General features: G+C 54.7%; 1 long non-coding RNA gene across 1 annotated transcript; it reads right to left on the reverse strand.

Moving 5' to 3' along the window:
• Nucleotides 1-2306: 2306 nt before the first annotated feature.
• On the reverse strand, nt 2307-23088 carry LOC130681715 (uncharacterized). Its single transcript, XR_008994984.1, has 3 exons — nt 22960-23088; nt 8048-9490; nt 2307-2475 (listed from the first exon to the last, which is right to left on the reverse strand). It is a non-coding gene; the product is annotated as an uncharacterized LOC130681715 (long non-coding RNA).
• Between the last annotated feature and the right edge of the window lie 792 nt (nt 23089-23880).

Consider the following 23880-nt stretch of genomic DNA (forward strand, 5'->3'; position numbering starts at 1 on the left):
CGGGGTCGGGCCCCACCCCACCCCTCCCGCGCACCCCAGTCTGTCTGGGGCTTCGCTGAAGCTCGCGTCTTGGTTCCTGCCTGCTTAGCGCTCTCAGCAGCAAGCTTGGCCCCACTGCCTCAGGCCTTTGGGGGTAGAGGGCAGAGCCAAGGGGTGAGAGTGGGTGGGCAAAGGACACGGGGGAGGAGGCAAAGTGGGTGTAAAGTAAGGGAGGGCGCCAGGCTGGCAGATACAGGGAAGTGGGGAAGGGCTGAGGCTGGTGCCCATGAGGGTGACTCACTCTTCCACCACTGGCTCCCCCCTTGCTCGGCATAGTAATAGTGAGTCACCCCTACCCCCCTCACATGTGGGCAGCCCATTCAAAGCAACATCTCCTCCTGCCAGGGTGGGGTGGGGAAGGAATGGATCCTGAGTTCCTTTACACCCTTAACTTTGGGGCAGGGACCAGGAGTTTGGGGTTTCTCTTCCTATCTTCCTCCCCAATTTATCTCCCTTCAAAGCCAAGCAATGTGTCTTAGACCCAAGCAACAGGCCACAGGCCCCCAGAGAAAGCCAAGAAGAGGACCCAGGCACTCCCCCCAACAGCCCTGATCCATTGTCCCCGTCCTTTAGACCCAAACAGTTAGAAAAAGGAGGCAGCCCAGGTTCCTTCCGTCTTCAATCCCTTCCTACTCCCTACCCCACCCCACCAACTCCCAGGACTATGCTTATTTATTTTTCCAGGACTGTACTTATTTTAATGGATAATTTAAAACAGATACTAGAGTTGTGTATGCATTCATCACGTTGCCAGGACACTAGGTCCCAGATTTTTGTGGTTCCCTGAGGGGCCTGAGACGGGGAGTAGGTCAGGGGCCTGGACAGCCAATGTTGGGTCTCCATCCTGGCTTCAGCCAGAAAAGGGGTAGTGGGACAGTGAAGACCCCACAACCTCGCGTGTATCTCTACATTCCTCTCTGGCCCCTGGCTGTAGGGAGAGCTGGGTCCTACCACGAACAGGTCCCAGGCCCCTGAGCCTCCGTCCTCAGGCCTATCAAGGACGCCTGTGATCAGCGTTCCACTCACCTCCCCTAATCCTGGCCCTGGCCCCACCGGCCACCTCACCCTCTCTAAGAGGTGGCAGTGCTGAGGCTCGGGGACCCATGTGCTTTCATGTCCTGTATGTGCGTCCCCCACAGTGTATTCTCTAATGAGGAACCTGGGAAATTAAATTATGTTGCTAACTCCTACAGCTCCAGGATATCAGGATTTCTCTGATTCACAAAGAAAACAGAGCTGGACAGGTCCTCTGCTCTGGGTTCCGGAGCCAGGCCTTACAGTGGACAAGGGCTGGAGTGGGATTAAGGCAAGGACTCTGAGGGTTCAGCAAGGGGCCTTGGGGAGGGGATGTTCCCATCTCTGAAAGGGTGGCTGGGCAGTGTGGTGAGCAGCCAGAATACACCCAGGTGAGGGGCCCAGGGTGTGGCTTCCCCTCCCTGCAGCTCTCTTCCCCAGGGCATGGGACCTACCCTCAGCTTCCAGACAAAACCAAAAGTCTTTTTTGTTCTCCAAAGTCTTCTCCCTCTTCTGTTCCCCAAGCCAGGAGCAGAAGTGGGGTGGGTGAGCCAGTGAAGCGTGAGGAACAGGGCTCTTGCTGTTCCCACTGCCTCAGCACCCCCTGGCACTGAGCCCCCCACTCTGCCCCACCCAAACCCCGCCTGGCCTGACTTCCCCTCCTGGCTGGAGAGGCAAAACCACACTTAACACTTCCTATCCTGGACCTCCCCATCTCTGGGGAAAAGAAGCAGGAGAAAGGAAGGGTATCTCACCCCAAATTTCACTCTAGGCTTTTTCCAAAGGCTCCCTACCCCACCCACCAATACAAAGGCTTCAATCCTAAATCTGAACTTCAAGGTGGACCTTTATCTTAAATATTCAATCCTAACTCTGGACCCCAAATGCCACCAGTCTGCTCTCCTTCTGCCAAGGGCATAGATCACCAGTACTGGGGAAATCAGGGGAAGGCAAGTCCAGAAGAGCGGAGGGTATTGGGCTGGAGGAGATGATGTGGGTGGAGACCAGGTTCCAATCCTGCCCCTTGCTTGCTATGTGGTGACAGACCTGCTGCTGAATTCTCTGGCCTCCATTTCCTCATCTGTAACATGGGCAGAGTGGCTATCAAAGACCTGAGAATTAAGCTACTACGCTCGCTCTCAAGGGATCTGCCCGTTGGTAGGGAAGACAGAGGGGGAGGCCAGGAGGAGCACAAGTGGCAGAGGAGCAACATGCACTCTGAATGGGATAATGAAGTCCAGTGGGTCCTCAAAGACCGGGAGCTGAAGCATTTAATGAGTCGTATCAGAATATAGTGGTTGAGTCTGAGAGGTGGTTTGGGCAGTGGAAGGAGCAGTTGTCTTGACGACCATGCCTTTGGAGAGGAGCCCTCCTCCGTGTCCCATCCTGGGCCTCTCTCCATGACTCTTCCTTCCAAATGCACTATGAGGGACAGGAGGGACCAAGTCTTGGTCACCCGTGTCCCTAACACCCGGCCCCAGTCTGGCACACAGGAAGTGCTCAGGGTTTCTTAAAGGAACAAATGCACCTGGCCCTGCCACTTTTCAGATGTGTGACTCTGGGCAAGTAATTTCATTTCTTCAGCCTCAATTTCCTTATCTATAACATGGGGATGTTGCTATAATTAAGTAATATGCATTTGAAGGGAAGTTTCTTGAAGGAGGTAGGTTTAGGGGCTTTACAGAAGTATCTTATACATAGATAATGAATTTACTCATCCAACACATAGTTATTGAACACCTCCCATGTGCCAGGCACTGTTCTAGACAGTAGGGATACAACAGTGAATAAAACAGGCAAAAATCCCTCCCCCTCATGGAGCTGACATTCCAGTGGAGGGAGACAGTCAATAAACAAAAGACAAAATTTCATATAAAGTCCCATGAAAACGAAAATACAAAGTGGGACAGTGTTCAACAATGAATACCTTATACTTTTTGCTCTTTATAGTTGTACGTTTCCCCATACATTCTCAACTTGGTCCCCAAACCACCTCACGGGCTAGAAATGCTGTCCCTGTTTTACAGGTGAGACTAGGAAGTAAGAAATAGGCCCATATTGAGAACTTGGACCAGAGACTCTGGTTCAAATCCAGAACATGATTCACTATCTTGTGTGACTTTGGCGGGACGTGTGGGAGGTTCTGGGGTGGCCTGATGCCCAGAGGAAGGCTGTGCAAAGGTGCTGAAGTGGGACAGAGCTGAACAGGGTGTGCAGCCTCGCCAGCGGAGTGGAGCAGGGAGTGGAGCAGGGAGTGGCTAGAGGTGAGGCGGGAAAGTGTGGGAGGAGTAGGAGTCAGGGACCTGGGGCTGGGATGGGGTCTAGGGAGAGGATTCTGGCGGCTTGATAAGGCTGGAATGAGGAAGGAGAGAAGGGAGACCCTGGGACCACCAGAAGGGAGAGTCAGAGGCACTGGCCTTGGCAACAGGCAGGCTAAACGGAGTGGGCTCAGCAGAAGCATGAAACCAGGACGGATGCCAAAGGCATACGGAGGGAATGTTTATGGAACACCTGCTATTATTAAGTACTAGGTATGTACATTATCCTGTTGAACCTACACTATGGCTGTACAGGTAGACAGTAGGTACTACTATTTGCCCCATTTTATAGATGAGGAATCTGAAGCTCAGGAAGGTGAAATTATTCATTTAAGGTAGGATTTCTCAAACTTGGCACTACTGACAATTTAGGCCAGATAAGTCTTCGCTATGGGGGAGGGTCTGTGCACGGTACCATGTTTTGCATCAAACCTGCCCTCTAGCCATAAATGCCTGTGGCACCTCCACCCCCAGCTGACAATCAAAAATGTCTTTAGGTACTGCCAAGTGTCCCTGGGAGGCAGAATCTCCCCCAGGAGAGAATCCCTTGTCTAAGGTCATGTGTTTAGTAGCAGAACTGGAATTTTAATACAGGTTGGCCTGATTCTGAAAGCCAGGATCTTAACCTCAGGCTATAATCCTGGACAGGTGGGAGTGGGAGAGAGGAGGGTTCAAATGGATCCTAGGCCACTGGGGAGGCAGCTGTGCTCCTCCCCAGGGCAGGAAGGGGTGACTCTTTGGAGGAGGGTCCAACGACTAGGGGGAGATTTGAAGATGCAAGGCCATGGTTTAGGAATTGCTTTACAGTGAGTTCTTGAGGAAAGGTGCGTCTTATTCATCCTGTAGCCACAGGGTCTGGAACTGAACAGCTGTGGAAAAGCAGAGTCACGCATGTATGAGCGATTGGCACAACCTGAGAGTGGAAGGATTTGTCTGTTCTTTAAGTGACTGTCATGTACCAGGCACCAGGCTAGGGGGTGACCCCATGTCATCTTCACCTCCGCCTGAGGAGGTAGATATTACTCTCTTCATTTTATATGCCAAGAACCCCAAACTCTGAGAGGTTGAGTAGTTGGCCTGAGATAGCACAGCTGAGTACACTGTTCTTCCTTCCTACCATGATGCACACTCAGAGCAATTAGAGGGGAAGGCCTTTGGAAGGAGTGAGTGACTGACAGCCTTTGTAAAGCCAGAGTCCCCTTATTTGAATGAAATCTCACCAAAAAAGCCCAATATACTAAATGACAAGGCAGAGTCTCTCTAGTAGGGAGATTTGGGGGCCCCTGCCTGGTGATCCCTGCGCCTCCCCCACGAGGCCCCCAGGGACCTGGGGAATAAGCCCCTCTCTTTACAAACAGGGTTCTCAGACCAGAGGAGAAAAAATTTGCCCCAGGTCACACAGCCAAGCCTGCCCAGAACCCCTAAGATACCCCACTGAATACATCTCATGCTACCACATGAGACAATATATCATTCTGGACAGATCTAAGGGGCTAATGCACTTCAAGGGACTGGCATTGATGTTACTATCATCAATGTGGGGAGGCCAGCTGCTGAGCCAGGACCCAGTTATCTGCCCTCACTGCTCCAGCCAGGCAGGAAGGGGCAGCTGGATAATGGGTAGAGAACCAAACCCTCACATGTCACACCCAGGCAAGGTCTCCCTGGCGACAACCCTCTTACAGTCAAGATCACTATCTTAATCCTCTCAAATCTCTTTGAGGTGCAGAGAGCAAGCATCATTATCCCCATAATACAGATGAAGAGATTGAGGCTTGGGCAGGTTAACTGATTTGCTCAAGGCTTCATAGCTGACTAGCGACAGAAGCAGGCCCTCAACCTGCTTCCAGGGTAACTACACCCCATTTCTCTTCAGTGCAGACCCCAAAGAGACCAATCCCATAACAAAATCCTATAGTCTTGCTCAGGAGCGCCTTCCCGGCATCCCAAACCACCTCCCCCAAACTGGACCAGGGCAGTTGCCCCACCTGTGAGTCTCTGGAACTGTCAACATACACAGCGCGGTACGCAATACTGCTGCATACACGGCAGGAGCCGAACAGAAGAAACTGCAGTGACACCTCCTCTCCGCTCCATGCCCGGCTTTGTGCCCCACGTCCTGGTGGGGGGGGGGGGGAGGGGGCGTGGGTGGGGCCATGCGGACGGGCGGGTCCGCCAGCCGATCAGTTGGGGCGGGTACTGTGACTCGGGGCTCGGGCAGGGTTGTCCCGCCCTCCTCCCGTGAGCCCGGGGGCGGGCGGCGCTCAGGGCCGGTGCTGACGCACGCGCCTGCGTGTGGGCGGCTGCGTGAGTCTGTGTGTCTGTGTGTGTGGTTGCTGGGGCCTCCTAAATGGGGGTTTCCTCTCCCTGTTGCCAGGGAAACAAACAGAAGCGCCACAACTCCAGGACTGGGCTGGAGAAAAGGGTCCCCACTCGCCACACCCCTATCCATTTTCAGGAAGGCAGGAGAGGACTCCTTTTCACTCTCCCCTTAACCTGGGGCAAACGTTTGTGGGGCTTGGAACCGGAGTGACCCACTGTCCCGGTTTGCAGGGCACTGAGGAGTTTCCTAGGACAAGGGGCTTTCACTGCTAAAACTAGGACAGTCCCTGGCAACCGGGATGTTCATCTAATTGTGGGGAGGCCCTATTTTAAAAATACGAAAATACCTCCTGGAAATTTGACATGAATATATGCCCATGTGGAAACATGGGCAGGCTCCTCTCAGGGTCTTGGAGGGGCCTGTGCAACTGAGGGGCCCTGAAGCCTTGCCTTCCTTAGCCTCATGATAAATCCACCCCATCCTCAGCCCCTCGGGTGTCCCCTGACAGCTTCCCCCTGGCACTCAGGCCAGGGGCATCAGCTGGGAAAGTAAGCTCTGATGAGAAGGGCAGTAGTTCACCTGCAGACTTCCTGATGAGCGGGGCAGAATCACGGGCACTTTCTGGAGAGGTGGCCTAGGCTGCCGGGCGGGCAGGTGGATGGGCAGCGCTCCTGCGGAGACCAGGAGCTCCCGGACGGAGGCCTTGTGGGACAGGGAAGGCATTGCCTCGGACCAGAGCTTCATCATTCACTGCCTAGAAGCGGGCCCTTCAGAGCTGGGAGGAGTCTTAGGGCATCATGCAGGCCAGCCCCCTCATTTCTAGACCTGCCTTGGTCCAGCTCCCTAGATTCCCCCGTCCTGCTATCCCTAAGCGATCCTGCAGGCCTGCCCCACAACGGCACCCCCCTGGCCCTCTTTGCCCGGTAAGTCCAACGCTTTCAGGGCATGCTGAGAGGGCACCTCATTTGGGACCTCGACCTCTGAGGGGCTCTTCATCATAATAACAGGTAATGGGGAAACCGCTGGAGGAGGGGTTTGGGGCAGCGGGAGCCTGGCTGGGAGGGACAGGATGCCTAGGCTGAGGCTGGCGTGCTCTCAGCCGGCCCAGGGAGGCGCCGAGGGGGCATCTGTTTCCTCTTGGCCATAGTTCCCTCAATCCTACCCCCAGAGGAGGTGAAATGGCGCTGGCTTCCTGAAGCAGAGCTTCCTGGCCTGAGGATGGAGCACGGGACGTCCATCAAAACATCCCAAATCAGGCTTGGAACCAAATGCTCTTTCTAGGGTTAAGAGGGTCAGAGGAAAGGGTGATGCCCCCGGATCCTCAGCCAGGTTCAGCTGCCTTCCTCCCCTCTGCCTGTTGCCCACTTCATGCCCACACTTCCCCTTCCAACTGCTTCTTATGCTTGGAGGTGCTGGAGGGGCCTGCTGACATCTAGGTGGTCCAGCTGGCTTGGGAAGAGAGTGGGGAGGGAGTGTCTGTCTGTGGTTGCAGGACCCTTGCTAATGCCCCCTGGGGCCCTGGAGGGAGTCCCTGGTGGCCTCTGCAGCTTGGAGGCAAAGGGTGGCCCCTTCCCCCAGGACACGCGCAGATCAGGAGTTCTCCAGGGGGAGAGGGAGCAGGCCTAAGGCTTACAGGTGGGGGCATATTTCATGTTGGAGCAGAGAGATGAGGTCCTGAGGCTCGGTGAGCACCAGCTTGTTCCAGAAGCGACAGCCTGGTTGGGCTCCCGGAGGAATATGGTAGGGGGAGGCAGGAACCTGCGGAGCCTCAGTCCAGCACCTTAGGAGACCAAGAGTGGAGGACGCCGAGACAGGGCTGAGCACAAGGGCAAGTGGGATGAAGGGGGAGAGAGGTGGGCAGAGGGAGGAGGTCGGAGGGGAAATCGACCATGAGGAGGAAGACCTGAGCTTTGAGACGAGGGAAGTGGAGATCACACCTAGGGTCCAGGCCGGGGCTCCGGAGTGGGGAACTGGGCAGAGGAGAGGCCCAGGAGGAGAGGGGCAGCTGCCCAGGCTGACACCACCAGTGCTCCAGCCCTAGATCCTGGTGGGGCAAATATTTACTGGGCAACAGTTGCTAAGCAGGCAGGAAGGAGGAGGGAGGCCAGTAGCCGGAGGGCTTTCCAGGCTCCTCCCCATCCCTCACGAAAGACAGCTTGGAGAGAGAGAGCCACACAGGTCCCTTCAGCTCTCCCCAGCACCCCGCAGGCTCGGCTCTGTCCGCCCACGCACACATGTGCACCCACACCCCAACTGCAAACTGGCCTCAGGCCAGAGGGCTGACTGGGGGGAATTTGATCCCTGGGCTCCCAGGCCTTCCCCCGAACCCTGGGACAGCTTTAGGGGCTCAGACCTTGCGAGATGCACCTTTCCCAATCAGCTGTTCAGTAGGGGCTGGGAAGGAGGGTGGTCCGAAGAGTCAGGATACAGGGAAGGAAGGGTTGCTGAAGAATGGAGTCAAGATGTCCAGCAGATGGAGGCTGGGAAGGGGGACGAGGAGGCTGAGAGGAGGCAAAGGAATGACTCTGTTAGAGGCTGTAAAGGGGCAGGGGTGGGCGTGCTGATGGACCCAGAGAGGAGGGGTCCTCAGGGGTACACTCCCTGCTCTGGGCCCTGGGTAGAGAAGAGGAGGGACAATGGAGGGGAAGATGTGCTCAAATGCAGCCAGATGTGGCCCATGTGATGTGGGCTGTCGCTGGCATAGGCACAGTGGGGCTGGACAGGCAACTGCCGCCAGGAAGGATTAGTCAGAAGCTGGAGGCAGGGAGGGACAGTTAGTCTAGGACCCCAAGGAAGCAGATGGAGCTTTTGGGGAGGGTGCAAGGGCCCAGGGCCTGCAAGGAGTTGGCCAGGGGTGTGGCTGTCCTCCACATCTCCCCCTCCAGCACCCTCAAGGTTTCCATCCATTCAGCTGGCTGAGCCTCGGTTTCCAAATGCAAAATGGGGATCCTGATACCCCTTCTCAGGGCACAAGATGTGTCTAGCATACAGGAGGGACACACAGTAGGTTTTCTTCTTTACCAGCCTCCTCAGAGTATCATCTCTGCTCTTTGCTCTGCAGGCCTTCTCCCTGGGGAAAGATAGGTTCTTACCACCCAGCCACAGGCCCTCTGGAAATTGGGATGCAGAAACAGATGGAAGGGCACAAGAGAAAGCTGCTGGGGCAGAGAGGGGGGAGCTCCAGTTCATGGAGCCCAGGCTGCCTGGTGCTGACAGGTTCTCAAGGGCCAGAGGGCTGGAGGGCCGGCCAGACTGGCTGCAGGCCCCGTGGGTCCACCCTGAAATGGGGGTAGATGGAAGGGTCTGACATTGTGCAGTGACACCAGAGCAAGGACTAGAGATAGCAGGGACTTCTTTGTGCCCCTATGACAGCATGAGGCTAGCCCAGAGGGAGATGGGTAGGGGACCGCAGGAAACAAAGCAGACCCTAAGGGCGGACTGGGCACAGCCATTAAGATAAGACCTATAGAAACCAAATGAGGAACCCCTGGAGAGGGAGGGCCAAGCTGGCAACCCAAAGGGTGTTGTTTTCCAAACTCCCATTGGAAAGTTTGAAAAATACACATGGAAATATGACTCACTGTCCCCCTCCCCATGGCCCCCCTTTCCTGGTTTCTGTGATTTTTCTCCCAAGAGTTAATTCAAATCACATTCGCACAGAAACCAAGTTTAATGAGGGAGGGCAAAGAGCAGTCTGAAGGAGGCAGCGAGGCGCCAAGGGAAGGGTCTAGCGATGGAGAAGCGTGCTGGTGCCGGCGCTGGGGCAGAAGGGCGATGGCTGTCCACTTCCAAACACCTGCGGTCGGGGGGAGATGGAGGCAGGGCGGGGTTGGAAGTAGGATTCATTCACACCACCACCAGCAACTGCAGTGTGGCCACTGTGCCCTGCTGCCTTGCGCACCCCAGGCCGGGGGAGCTCTCCTCTGGCCTTCTGCTTGGACCTGTTCCCCAGGGCCACAAATGAGGCCACTGGCTAGGAGGTGGGAATAGGGGCAGAGCTCCCTGAACTCAGCTGCCTTTGCTCCTCCTGCTCCCAAAACATGTGTCCTGGAGCAGGAACACGGGCTGGGGAGGATCTGGGCAGGCCTGCCCCGACAGGGAGTCTCTGTCCCAGAGAAACCAGCGAAAGAGGGAGCCTGGCACTAGGCCGAGGATGAATGGTCCTTCCACGCCAGGGAGTTCTTGAAAAATGCCTCCAAGCATTCCCAGGCCAGGCGTGATTCCCGAGCTTCCTCACTTGCCACCCCTCCTTGGATGTCCCAGATGGGGTTCTCCCGTCCCCCCAACACTACCCAGCCCCACTCTGCTCCGCCTTTCCCAGCCTCACCCCCTCCGTCTCCCTTGGCCAGTGAGCCCCCAGCTCCTGTAGATCCCACTTGAAAAATCTCTCTCCCTTCTGTGCACTGCCTCCGGCTCCCTGGTTCTGATCAGCCCTTGCCTGGGTCACCGTGGGAGCCTCCCAGCCAGTCTCCCTGCCTCCATGCTTACCTCTGCTCTCGTCCTTTCTCCTCGCTAAACCACAGCCATCTTTCCAAAAATGTAAACCTCAGTACATTTCCACAGGACTTCAAACTAACAGTGCATCCCCATTGTGTTCGGGATAAAGTCCACATTGCTTGACTTGGCTTGTAAAAGCCCTCCGTCACCCAGGCTCAGCTCGTATCTCCAGCCTCATCCCCCACCCCCTGGATTCCAGCAATCCCAGCCTCCCTCATTACTTCTATGCTAACCTGCCCCAACTGGCACAAGCGTTGCTGTCTGACCAGACTCAGCTAAAAGTGCCATTAAGACAGGGTTAGAATTCCCCACTCAGTCCCCAACATCTCTTGTCACACTAAAGTGACCCTCTGTGGACGCCTCTGTCCTCCCCATTAGGGGAACTCCTCGAAGGTAAAAGCCTGGATACGTCTGGCCTTCTTCTGTATTCCCAGCACCTGGCACAGTGCCAAGACACAGAAGGTGCGCTGTCCACACTTGAAGCTGAGCGTCTCACGAGTCTCCCTCGTAAACTACCACTCTCAAAGTGCTCAGCTTCTCTCTCTACTTTCTCCACACACCCTGCTCTTCACACCTACTTTCGGCCTCATCTCCCTTCTGCCCCTCACTGCCTTCCTTCATCAGAGCTCTAGGTGTGGCCTCTGTCCACAGCCAGCCCGGGGCACAGTCTCAATATCAGTAGGAACAGCAGCTACTGTTTAGAGAGCATGCGCCATGTGCCAGGGCCTCTTCCAGGTTCTTTCCATTCATTGGCTCATTTGATACCCAGCAAGAGCTAAAAAAAGAGATTGGCCCAAGAACCTGACTAGTCTGCTGGTTCAGGATGGATCTTTGCAGGAGCTTATAACTCTGTAGTCACTGGGTATAAAGGACATGGAGTATAAGCTAGGCCCTGAATAAATGTTTATCAAGGGAAGGAACAATATAATTGCCTACCTTTATAGTACATCCTATCATCAGCGAAAAATTCTCCATGCAGCCCTGAGAGGTGAGCATGGCAAGGTCATTATTCTAATTTATAGAGGACGACTTGGTGCCCGTGAGTGGGGAGGCACCTGCTACCAGCCACACAGGTGGAAACAGGTGCTCAGCCAAACAGCAGCACCTCCAGGGCCACACAGAGAGAGGGTCCTGTGTGCGGCAGGGAGCCACTGTGCTGGCCAGCATGTGGGGGAGGGGGTGCTCCAGCGCGTTCAGGGTCAGGGCTGCAGGAAGCCCTTCAAGACCATTCATCCAGTGGTCTCAATCCTCAAAATCCCTTGGGGAGGGGGCTTCCAGAAGAGCCAACACCCCAAGTCTCAGATATTTGGATTCAGTCATTGGTCTTGGGTGGGACCCAGGCATTTTTCAGTAAACACCACTTCAATCTGTCATTTTACAGATGAAGATGCTAAGGTTTGGTGCGGGAATCATAACAGCTAACACTTACTGTGTGCTTGTGATGCCAATCGCTGTTCTAAATAGTGCAGGTGTGGTATTCACCTGATCCTCATCATAACCCTGCACAGGAGGGACTGTTAATAACAGCTCCATTTTACAGGTGAGAAATCAAAGCACAGTGGGTCCAAGGTCCCTCAACCAGTAAGTAGTGGAGCTGGGACTCAAACCCCAGAGACGTGGCTTGGAAGGCCACATTCTCAACCTTGACCCCATAGCTGTCAACCCCAAAGTTGCAAAGGAGCCACTGAGAGTGGGTAAACTGAGGTCAGAGAAGCCACAGTTCAGGTGGGAGGCCTGGAGGCTCCCAGCCCCCTCCTCACAGGGGTGGAAGAGGCCTGGTGGTGAGGAGCTGAGTACTGGGGCATCTAACCATTGGACCACCCTTCACCTGCCTGCCTCCCTCTCCTCCTAAGGGGAACCCTGACCAGCCCCTGCTGAGCTGTCACCCTCCCGGTGCTAATTGATGCAGCCTCCTAATTGCTGATCACAAGGAGGCAATTAAGTCCAATTAGGGAGCAAGAGCTGATTAGTGCTCAGCTTCCCACAGCCTCTGGGCACCCCCTGGGGTCTGCAGGAAACTGCCACCTCCCACCACCCCTGGGGAAGAGAACTGCTGCTTATACTGAGCATGTCAAAAGTTCATATTCCTTCCTTGCTTTCCCAGGGATGGAAGGTCAAGCTTATTCCTGAACTCTGTTCTACAGGGAAGCTGTCTCCCAATCCCACCAGACAGGACTTGCCTTCTCTTACAGCCAACATTCATGTCACCCATGATTCATAAGTACTTGCCCACCATCCCATCTATCCTCCCCACAACCCATTAACACCCTAAGTCTCAGCTATTTTGATTCAATAAATGGTCTGGGGTGGGACCCAGGAGGTAGCGTACCCCACATAATCACTGTGGCTCGGAGAGGGTAAGTAATTTGCCTAAGATCGCACAGTTCACTTTGACCCCCGATCTTGTACCCCTGACGTACATACACGGGGTATCTTCCTGATGATCTCACCCCCATTGTTCCTGATGTAACGCAGCAGACAGATGGAGCCCGAAGGGTACACCTTCCTTCCATGAGCTACACTAAGCTAGGTTATCCCATTGAATCTGCTGTCTCTCCCTCTGTTCTTCTGCCTGATTCGATCCTGAGAACCCAGCGCCTAATTTGAGAAGGTGCTTCCTGGGATCACAGAACTTAAGGGTCAGGGGATCTAGTTCTCTCTTGCACAAATTCACTTTGTGACCTTGGAGGAATTCCTTCTCTTCTGTTGGCCTCGATTTCCTCATCTGTGAAACAAGCAGACTGGACTGGAAGATTTCCCAGGCCCTTCCAGCTCCATCCCTTCTGTTGCAGGGGAGATGGTGAAGGGCTGGGCTTCCCTCTTGTATGCCTTCAGGGCCTGGAGGGGACGGGGACAGGGACACTCAATTTCATATTGAAATTGAGGGGGCCCCACAGCTAAATAAGAATGAAACTGTTCAGACAGTGACTGGGGAGGCCAGGAACTCCCAGGCTTTAGCAGGGACTGGAAGTGGGGAGTGTGTGTGTGCTTGTGTGGGAGGTGGTGGTGGTGGTGGGGGCATCATATCACACACACACACACAGACATAAACACATACACTCCTGTCCTAGGACCGGGGCACAGGCAAAGTGACGGGGGATGTTAGATATGGACCAGAATCAGGGCCTGCTTTCTTGGGCTTGGAGGAGAGTGAGAGGCACCCCGGACACAGTTTCTGGCCCATATCAGGCAATGCATTTTGCTGGCCTTCATCCCTATCATTGCTGGGCCCTCACAGGGAAGGGCCTGGAAGGAGGGAGGTTGGGGGGATGGAGGGGCCCCTTCTCACCTCCTCCTGTGTTTTAGCCACACTATCCTTTCTGTGCCCCTGTTCTTCTGCTCCTGCTCTCTGGGTCTTCTTCACAAGCGTGGTTAAAGTCAGACTAGCCTGGGTTTTACTCCTGGCTCTGCTACTCATGCTCTACCGGCGTCACCCTGGGCCAGAGCAACCATTTCCTTTTCTATAAAATGTGGTAACAGTAATTCCAGAGAACCACTACCAGCAGAAGGTGAGGTGTGCGTGTACTCTGAGGACAGAGGGCCTGCCCCTTGTTGGCGTTGTCCCCTCCTAGTATCCGGCAGAGCCACAGGCCCAGGGCCGGGGTTGGCGGACTGTGTGCTGAGCACCACAGGGCATCCAGTCCCCAGCACCCAGTCCCACTGCAGCTTTCTTTTTCCTGTGGTGAATCACTGCTCGCAGGCCCAGGGGACCCAGGAGTCCCCGGCTTGCCACAAACACTACCATTGTCATAGAAACCGGGCCTTCCCTTCCGCTCTCACTGATTGATTTCACCACATTGTCACCCACACTGGGTCTGGTTCCTAGATCTCTGCTTGTGACTCATTGATTGAACTGCATCTTGTTTCATGTCCCCAAGATACCATCAGCTTTGTCCCCATTCCATGGTCTGTGGCCCCAGCCCCTCTGCAGGGCCCCTTTCCCCAGCAGGCCACCCCCTCCTGCCCCCCCACGGCCACGCCACACCTGCCAGCTCCCTTCCCTGCCCAATTAGGCTGGGCACCTCCTAGGAAAACATCTGTCCCTAAGAAGTGAGCGAGTGTCAGCCCAGCCTGGAGCCTGGGAGTCCCCAGGATCCCACCTCCCCCACTGCGTTCTGACTCCTCAGCCTTGGGGTGTGAGGCGAGGGCAAGGGAGGTGGCCACGGGTGGAGACCGACGGGCACTGGTGCCCCCTGCTGGCCGGGGGGACCAGCCCCACTTTTCCCGACTGGTGGGCGTGTGTCTGGGCTAGTCCTGAGTGGCAGAAGGCCTTGGCTTTGTGTCCTCTTGGGGCAGTAATCCACATCATTCATTCGTCTGTTCGTTCATTCACTAATTCAGATGTTTACCATCTGTGTGCCCAAAATGGCTCCTGTCCTCGTGGAACAAGCATTTAAGTTGTGATGAGTGCCTCCAAAGGGGCAGCTCAGAGTGCCAGGGGGCAGCGCATCCAGCACTTAACCCAGGCCACGGGTCTGGAGCAGGCCTCCCTCAGGAAGGGATCGCTGGGCTGAGTCCTGAATAATAAGAACCAACACTGATTAAGCACTTTCTGTGTACTAGACGCTATGTCAGTACTTTATGTGCATCCTACCACTAATCACACAACAATCCCTTGAGGTAATTACTACTATTACCTTCCTTTCATATAGCTGGGGAAGACAGGTTCAGAGGTGTTCAGGTGCTAGGGGCTCACAGGCAGTAGGCAGCAGTTCCACTCCCCCACCTGTAGCCCAGCTTTGGGGGACCTCCACACTATGGCTCCTGCTTGAACAGCTGGGCAGAAAGGGAGAAGAAAGTGTGTCCCAGGCAAAGGAAACTGCAGGCATGGAAACCACTGACCCAGGGACAGAGGAGGAGAGACAGGCAATGGAGACAGAAAAGGAGAAGCCAGGGAGGCAGGAGAAAAGCCAGGGAGGGAATAATGAGTTTGGAAAAGGAAGGAGGGACCAGCAGGGTCAGAGGTCAAGCAAGATAAAACCTGAGACTGAGGGAGAACCAGTCAGTTGGGGGAAAGCTGTAGACACAAACCCAAGGAGAGCAGATAGCCCCTCTGCACAGGTGTGACATCAAGGCTTGGGCCAACCAACAGGCCAAAGCTGCCTGGGAGAGACAAGTACAGTGACCCACCTGGGAGGGCTTAGAGTACTTACTGGTAATAAGGGGCACTAGGCAGCCAGGTCCTAACTATCCAGGTCCTAGAACTGGATACAAGAGGTAATTGGAGGTGCTGGGGAGGTAATGAGAGTGGGAAACGGCCTGACCTCCCCCAGGTTTCTCAGAGGGGGCCTCTTGAAAGGATGTTGGAGCTAGAAAGTGCCTCAGAGACCATGTGGTGAGTCAGGAGGGGCTTGCACCTGCTGGTGAGAGCCCATTGTTCACACTGCAATCAGCCATGGTGAGAGAATTCACACCAGGGAAATTGGCAATTGCCACAAACCAGAGCTTCCCCCCACCCCATCCCAGTCATTTAACAATGATGCAAGCACATCACTCTTGCCCTCACTTTACTGAAGAGGAAACTGAGGCCCACCCAAAGATGGGGAGTGACTTGTTATCACATGGTCATTTTCTCCATTTTATTCATTTAAGTCATTATCTGCCCAGCAGGTTTTTATTGAGTGCCTCCGCTCTACTAGGCTTTGGAGAGACACCTCCCCTGTCCTGGGGGACTTTCAATCTGGTGCAGCATGCAGAACATGTCAACTGACTTTGACAGAACTGTGGGCTAAGTCCTAGCTCAGGAGGACGCAGCAGACCCAGAAGGAGCACCATAGTCCGTGAGGAAGGCCTCTGGAAGGACGGACTCCTAAGCACAGTTCCGAAGGCTGAGTAGGAGATAGCCCAGATGAGTGCGGGAGAGGGTTCCAGACTGAAATATTAGTACCTGCAAAGGCCCAGGGGCTGGAGAGAACCTGCTAGAAGCACGCAACCTATGTATGCTTCTTTGCACTCACAAGGGCCTATTATGTGCACACCTCCTTCTATCAGCAGTGATTGAGGGCAGGGGTTTGCATGCTTAGACACCCCTTCTGGGCCATCTGTCACAAGTTACACCAGTGAATTAGCACCACTACTGAGTTCCCTCTGTGTATGAGTTCCAGAGAAGAAAGACCCAGTAGAAGTACATGCCAGGCATCATGCATGCATCGGCACCACTTTGGAGATGAGAGGATGGACAACAGTGAGGGCCTTGGTGTGGAGGCAGGGAAGAGAGAGGAGAGATGGGAGCTTGGTGTGAGGGTGGGAGGGATGAGGGAAAAACAGGGAGAAATTGAGTATTTGACAGGGTTGGGGAGTGGGGAGAGGCTGTTCAAGAAAAAAGTAGGGATGAGCACACCCGGCTTCCAAAGAGCACACTAACTGGGCACCTACAGTGTGCCAGGCACTGGGCTAGGTCCTGGGAATACAGGAGTGAACTATATCAGTTCCTGTCCTCAAGGAGCTCCCAGTATATTGAAGACAGTATATTGTAACTGTAGCAGACAGTTATAACATAGAATGATGAATGGTGAGGGGCCCCCAAAAATGACCAGGAGAGATTTCCCAGGAAAAGTAACATCAAAGTCGAGTCCTGCAAGATGAATCATCATTTGCCAGCTGAGGGATGAGGGAACAGCAGATGGAACAGCACAAGCCACAGCAGTGTGGAGCAGAACACGGTGCGCTCCAAGCCCTGAAAGAAGGCCCAGGTGGCCGGAGTGGAGAAAGGGAGGGAGGGCAGGATCAGGGCAGGCGGGCAGGGGCCAGAAGTGAACGGTGTTCTAAAACACACCAGAAAGTTTGGTTACAAATCTAATGGCAATTGGGAGCTAATACAAGGTTTTAGGAGGAAGTTTCATGATCAGATTTTTTTTTTTTTTTAATGATCTTTCTGGCCACTGTGTGGAGAAGGGGTTGGACAAGGCAGGGAAGACAAGAGCGGAGGAGGGAGACCAGTTGGAGGCCAGTGCAGAAGGGACATGAGATGTCTTGGATCAGAAGGGTAGCGGTGGAGGCAGGATGTTGATGGATTTGGGAAACGTTTTGAGGTGTAGTTGAGAGGACCGGTTGATGGACTGGATGGGAGGAAGTTTAGGGAAAAGGCAGGAATCATAGATGGCTCCAGATTTCTGGCTTGAGCAACCAGGTGGATGGTGATGTCATTTACCGGAAGCAAGAAGAGCTGGGGGCGGAGCAGGTTTGGACTGTTGGCAGGGCCAGAGCTAAAAACCCAGGGCTCCTGGTTTCAAGCCAGCATTTGTTTTCCCTGCGGGAGCTGCTGGAAGAAAGTGTGGAGAATGTGGGACAGAAGAGGGGGAACACAGGGATGTAGAGGGGCAGAAGCACAGGGATCAAAATAATAGTAACGATCACTAACACAATTTCAGGCATTGTGCTTTAAATATATGTATGTCCAGTTAAATTCTCACAACAACATGACCTTTTCTAAGTTAGCCACACCTTTCTGCCCCCATATCCTACTTTATTTTTCGTCATAAGGATTACCACTATAAGAAGTTACATGATCTACTGGGGTACTGTGTCCCCACATGCACAATGTCCCCTCCATGAGAGTAAGAACAGTCTTCAGTGGTGTATCTCCAGTGCCTAGAACAGTGCCTGACACAGCAAGGGTTTCAATATATATTTATTGGATGAAAAATGTTAACTCCTTATTAGGTAGGTATCACTATTATTCCCCTTCAGACCCCGTCAGTTGGACTGAAATATTTCCTGAGATTGTCCCCTGAACCGTGTCTCCTAAGGACTCAGGAGAACAAGCAGCTGGACACAGAGCCAGTCTTAAGCAGCTGGAGGTGGCTCAGGATGACCTGGGGAGCTGGTCAGACTGTGGGGATGGCCAGGTCTCAGCCACCTGGGTTTTCATCCTGAGTCAGGAATACATTGGTGGCCTCAGTATCTCGCACATGCTGGATGCCCCACCAGAAAGGAGCCAGGTGGAAGCTTGAGATGGCACCTGATGAGGCAGGGCTGGGCATGGAGCAATACCTAGCTGGGCAGGGAGGAAACATCTGGGCTCTAGCGTGGGAGCTCAGACTGGAGCGGAGCCACTCCCAGTAGTTGGCCTGCAGCGCCACCTTGTGGCCATGATTCAAAGACGCTTGCCCCCCACCTGTCCCGCGCTCCTCAAGATCCAGGCAAGCCGGCCCCCTGCCCAACCAGCAAGCCTCCCTGGGCATCTCTAGCATCAACCTCTAGTCATCCCTCCAGTCCCTTCCCTTATAATGAACCTCATTCAGCCCTCAGACACTACAGATCCATATCCAGGAAGCCTCTCAAAACAGCTCCGGCTTCAGGGATCCCTCCTTCCTTGGCCTCTAGGCCATCAACTGGGTGCCACTGTTTACCTCTGGACTCCTAGGCTCTGGAGTCAGACGTTGAACACTGGAGTGTCCACTAACCAGCTGTGTGACCTCTCTGAGCCTTAGGTTCCTGATGTTAAGCAGAGATGGAAATTCCAGCCCCCCCAGAGTTGTGAAGAGGATTAGATAAGACCAAGTCTGTAAAGGACAAGAGAGCTTAGCAATAAAGAGGCACTCAGGAAATGGCAAGTCCTTCCCAGCCCCTTCTCTGACTTCCTCTTCCCTTTCCTGAAGAGGGAAGCTGCATGGAATAGAAGACGTAAGGGAGTCACAGGACCTGGGTTCGCTGGGCTTCAGTCTCTTTCCCTGTAAAATGAGGCCATTAGATAAATGATGAACCTATTCACTCATTCATTCAACTTGTATTCCACCTATGACATTCTATACATTGAATGTGTCTTTCATATCCATTAATTCACCTGTGCCACATTATGTCTCATGCCTCGGTATCCCATTAGTATGGAGCACAGTGCCTGGTACAAAGAGGGCACTGGAAAGATCCCTTCTCAACAACCTACCAAGTAAACCTATGTTTACTGCCCCCCCACCCCGCCCCAAGAGAGCGCCCAACCCCGGTTGGCACCAGGCGCCCCTCCCCCTCCCTAGTCCCTGCCCGAAACCAGAGCTGGCGCCACTGAGTGAGGAATCTGGGGACCAACTGTCACAGCTCCAGTATCACCCGCCTCCTGGACGCCTGGGTCCAGTCCCGAGTCCCAAGGGGCCCTGTCAGCCAGCTGTCCTGGGGGACCCTGACTCCACCCCAGCCCCCCTGAGCCGCTCTCCCTGGGGAAATCAGAGAGTGCAGGGGCCGTGGGAAGCAGGGGAGTGCTGAAATGGTCCCAGCAGGGGAGCAGAGGTGTTTTCCTGACCAGGTACAAACCTCAGGCTGGGCTTCAAAGCCCTCGAGATCAGTCCACAACAACGGAGGGACCCAGCGTGACCTCTCTCCTCCAATCTCTGTAACCCGCTAAGTCCCAAAGACTATTTTGCCCTCATATTTAATCCTGTTTGGCCATGTTCTCTGGCTCCTATAGTCTAGTTTCTGTGTCTTGCTGAGGGGGGAGATCAAGTTTGATATTTCTTTGGGTAGAACTTTACCCAATACATTCTCATTGAAATTAATAAGCTGAGTGTGTTCCAGCATAAGAGAGAAAAGTGGCTGCATTCAAAGCAGGAAGGATGTTTAGACAGCAAGGTGGAGGGGACTTCCCATAATGGGGGGAGAGCATGAAGCAAAGAAAATGGAAACCCCATAAAGCACAGAGAAGGAGGCTCAGCTGACTAGGACAGACGGAGAAGGCCTCCTGAGAGGAGCAGGGCGATGGAGGAGATAACCTCTACAAGGACCAGCCGTCTTGGTAGGGCAGCCTGGGTGGCAGCTGCCTGTGTCTCCCTCCCTCCCTTGGGGCCCTGAGAATAGGGCAGAGGAGGGGCAGGCGTTAGGTGTGTGCCCCCATCCCTTGGTACTTGGTGTGTAGACAGTGATAACAGGTGCCTGGGCTTGCTCAGAAAACAGAAGGGACACCAGCTCCATACACAGACATGCCCACGCATCACCCACCCGACTCCCATCTCCAGCCTGCACAGGAACCCTGAGCCACCCTCCTCTTGACTGAGTCACTTTTCCTGCCCTGCAGCCAGGCCTGTGTACACACACACACACACTTACACACAGACGAACTCCACATACAGCTAACTCACAGCTCCACGGGGTCCTTTGTTCCTCAGCCCTGAGGCTAGGAGCCTGGCCTGTACGTGTTTGTGTGTCTCCGTGTGTGCGTGTTAGAGACAGACAGAGTTCACCTGCATTCCAGTACTCAACAGGAATTATTTTTGGAATTATCTGATCTTATTTCTGCAAATCTAGATCTAGAAGTGACTTCAAGTGACTCATTGTGGGTCGGAATCTCCTCCAGGGCCTGGCACATTGAAGAGCTCAATAGGAAGTGGTTAGCTAAATGAATTAATTACAATTAATTAATGACCACCATCTAGCTGAAGTCACCTGCAACGGGCGAACAACCAGGGCCAGAGCACTAACACCAACTGAACACCTCGCATGAGCCGGGCACTCTGCTAGGGACTTGGCTGATTATTTCCATTTTAGAGATGAGGAAATGGAGGCTCAGCAGGAAGTGACTGTCCAAGGGGCACAATGAACAAGCAACATGTTTGGTTCCAAAGGCCTGCTCCTTCCTCTTACGTCAGGAAGCCTCAAATATGCAGTTACGTTCAATACACCCTTGCTGAGCTCCTGCTCCAGGCAGGCCTGTGTGCTGGGCCCTGGAGGGCCAGAGTGGGGAAGGATGGCCAGACCAAAGACACAGTCCTGTCCTCCAAGATCCCTAAAGGGAGAGATACAGCACCTTACATGCCTTTCTGGTCATAAGGCAGAGAATGAGGGGCGGGGTGAGTGGGCACAACCACTATTTCCCAGCGGAACTGCTGAAGCAAGCAAGCCCTTTGGCCCCCCTCGCCATGACTCTAGATTGGGCAGGCAGGGAGAGGGAGGAGAAGGAATGCTCATGGACAGAAACCGAGCCTGCCTGGCCAACTTGTGTTGGTGAGGAGGGGAGGCCCCTCAACAAAGGAGGCCACCAGCCTCTGTGAGCGAGGGAAGGACTTCTCAGAAACCTGCCCTGGGGACCTGGCTCCTCAAGGTACCCACCCTTGGGCTCCTCTGCCACCTGAGCCCTCTGGTAGGCCCACTGTGCTGGATAGACCCCACACAGTCTGCAGGCGCACGCTCCCCCGTGTACACCCAGACCTAAGGGCACAACCTGGCCTCGGTTCACACTGGCCTCCACACTGGCCTCCTCCACCTTGGGTATTTGTCTGGAGTCCCCGGTGGGACCCTGAGGGTGGATGAGACATGTGGTACATTAACACACCCAGGGGGCTGATCTGTCCTCGTTGGATCAGTGAAGTAGGTCCAGCAGGGACCATCACCTCCCCCCCCCACCCCTTAGTCTACCCCTCCCCATTCACACACACTTGTTTCTGTCCTTTGTTTTCCTCCCTGGCCAAATCCCCAAGGCTTCTTTGGTCATTAACCTCCTGCTTTAATTAGTTTAGTGGGGAGGAAGGTGGAACAGGGCAAATTCGGGGTGGGTGTCTACAGGGAATCTCATTTCGGTGGGGACAGGAAGGCTCAGACTAGCTGGGGACAAAAATGCCTGACACACAGTAAGTCCTATGCAACTGTTTGCTATTTCTATTCATGTGAAAAACAGCCACGGAGAGCCCCAAGGAGAGCCTCAGGGTCCCCAGGAGCACAGTCCCCCCAGTCCAGGTTCTTGGGGCAGAGAGAGGGGGAACTAGAGTAGGGAAGAGCCCAGTCCCACAGGGCCTCGCCTTCCCAGTGCTTCCTCTCCCACTCTTGCTTGGCAGCGATCGCCAACCCAGTCCCAGTCCTGCAGCAAGGGTGCTTGTTAATCTTGTATTCAATCCCTAATCCAGGGGGCACCCCCTCCCCAACTGGGTTCCTCAGTTCCTCAGTCATGGCTCCCCTTCCCGGGATGGTGTTGAGCAAGGGGCAAGAACTCTACAGCGTGCCAGCCCCTAACCCCTCCTCAGACCCTCCACTGTGGCTCCCACCCTCCCATTAGTGTGCAAATTTACTCTTTCCAAGAATCAGTTTAGGGAACTGGGCTTTGCCCTCAGCCCTCATGGCCTCACAATGCCAGGTCTAGGAGGTCATCTCATCCAGCCCCCTGCCTCCAAGTAGGACTCTACCTCACAAACTAGTTCAGATTTTTGGTTTCCAAGGCACTCCAGAGAAGGACACCTTCCCACTGTAGCCCTCTCACCCATTCTTATAAAAACTTTTTGGGGGAGTTCTTCTTAAAGTCTGACCTCAAGCCCTCAAGCTGCAGCGCCATCCTTTCTCCTCCAGGGGAAGACCCTGGCATATAAAAGGGTCACAAAAGAAATGCTGAAGGTGTGGGGTAAGGGGAGAAGAAAGATTGCTCCAACTTCCGCAAATCCTCTAATAGTACCCCACTATCCTATTCATATATCAAAAACTTATTTTCACTTTCACCAAATTTCTAGAGTCCGAGGACCTGAATTAATGGGTTTTCAATGAGGGAGAGGTGGACGAGGCAAAGGGGAATGATGGTGGAGCTACAGAACCCATCAGCCCCAACCTGTGTGCGCGGCCCAGCCCTGCAAGAAGCCTGGATCCCCAGTCGATCCCGTCTTTCCTCCCTCCTTCCGTCGCACCCAGAGCTCAGGGCTCTCATCCGAAACTGTTAAGTCACATCAAACCTTTAAGGCAGCCACTGCCCCCCCACCCTCTGCCTCCACTTCTCTCCTCTCCCTCCACCCACTCCTCGTCACCTCCTCACTCCACAGCCCTCCAGCTTCCCTCCGCTGATCAGAAGGACGTGAACTAACTCACCTCCCATTCGGTGCCTCTCAGATCTTCGAGGCCGGGGGGTGGCAGGTGGAGGGGGGGCGGGAGGGGAGCAGGGGGGGATGACTCGCCGCTTGGGGAAGAGGGGACCCGGTCTTTAGCCAGGGGGTCCCACCCTCCAGCCCGGCACCCCATCCCGGCCTCCGCAGCGCGCAGAGCCCGCTTCGCGCATCGCGGCTGCGGGCTTTGTCTGCTCGGCGGAGCGCCTCTCCCCGCGGCCCACAGCCGGGATCGACTCTGGGATTGCGGGAGGGGGAGCGGAGACGGAGCGCGCAGGGCGGGAGAAGAGGGGAGAGAGAAAGCCGCAGTGACCTAGCCGGGACCGCTCCCCGCCCTCTCACGCCCTCCCATTATCATAAGAAAGAGGGATTCGAGACCGGCCGGGACCGGGAGGGGGCCTGTCTTAGTGGGGCGCGCTCCATTCGCCTTTTTTCAACCCGTTCTGTGTTACACTGACTCCTCACCCCATGCCCGCCCCTTGGAAAAATTAGGGACCTAGACTTCCATCACACCCCCAGCTCTGCCTCCAAGCCGCGGGTAAAGACCGAAGGCACATCCCTCTCCTCCTCGGGTCAAGGAATTCGTCCTCACGCCCCCGAGGGCGGGAAACTACAACTCCCGGCATGCCCCGGGCGCCCCCGGCGCGCCCCCCTCCCGTCAGTTCCATGCTGCTCCATCCAGTTCATTTAAAACAAAAGAGTTTGAGCGCTGGAAGGGGCTGGGCTCTATTGGGGGCCACTGAGCGCCGCTCCTGGACTGGGGCTCGGTGCGGGAGCCTAAGGGGGCCGTCTGCACGGCGGGGTCTAGAGACTCCCGGGTCCGAGGCGGGAGGGGTGGGGGCAGAGATTCCCGCAGCCCCCCGCCCCCCGTCACCCCGGGAGAGGAGAGGAGATCTGCTTTTTCTGT

This window comes from Manis pentadactyla, chromosome 19, assembly GCF_030020395.1.
Source record: "Manis pentadactyla isolate mManPen7 chromosome 19, mManPen7.hap1, whole genome shotgun sequence".
In the NCBI taxonomy this organism is placed as follows: Eukaryota; Metazoa; Chordata; class Mammalia; order Pholidota; family Manidae; genus Manis; species Manis pentadactyla.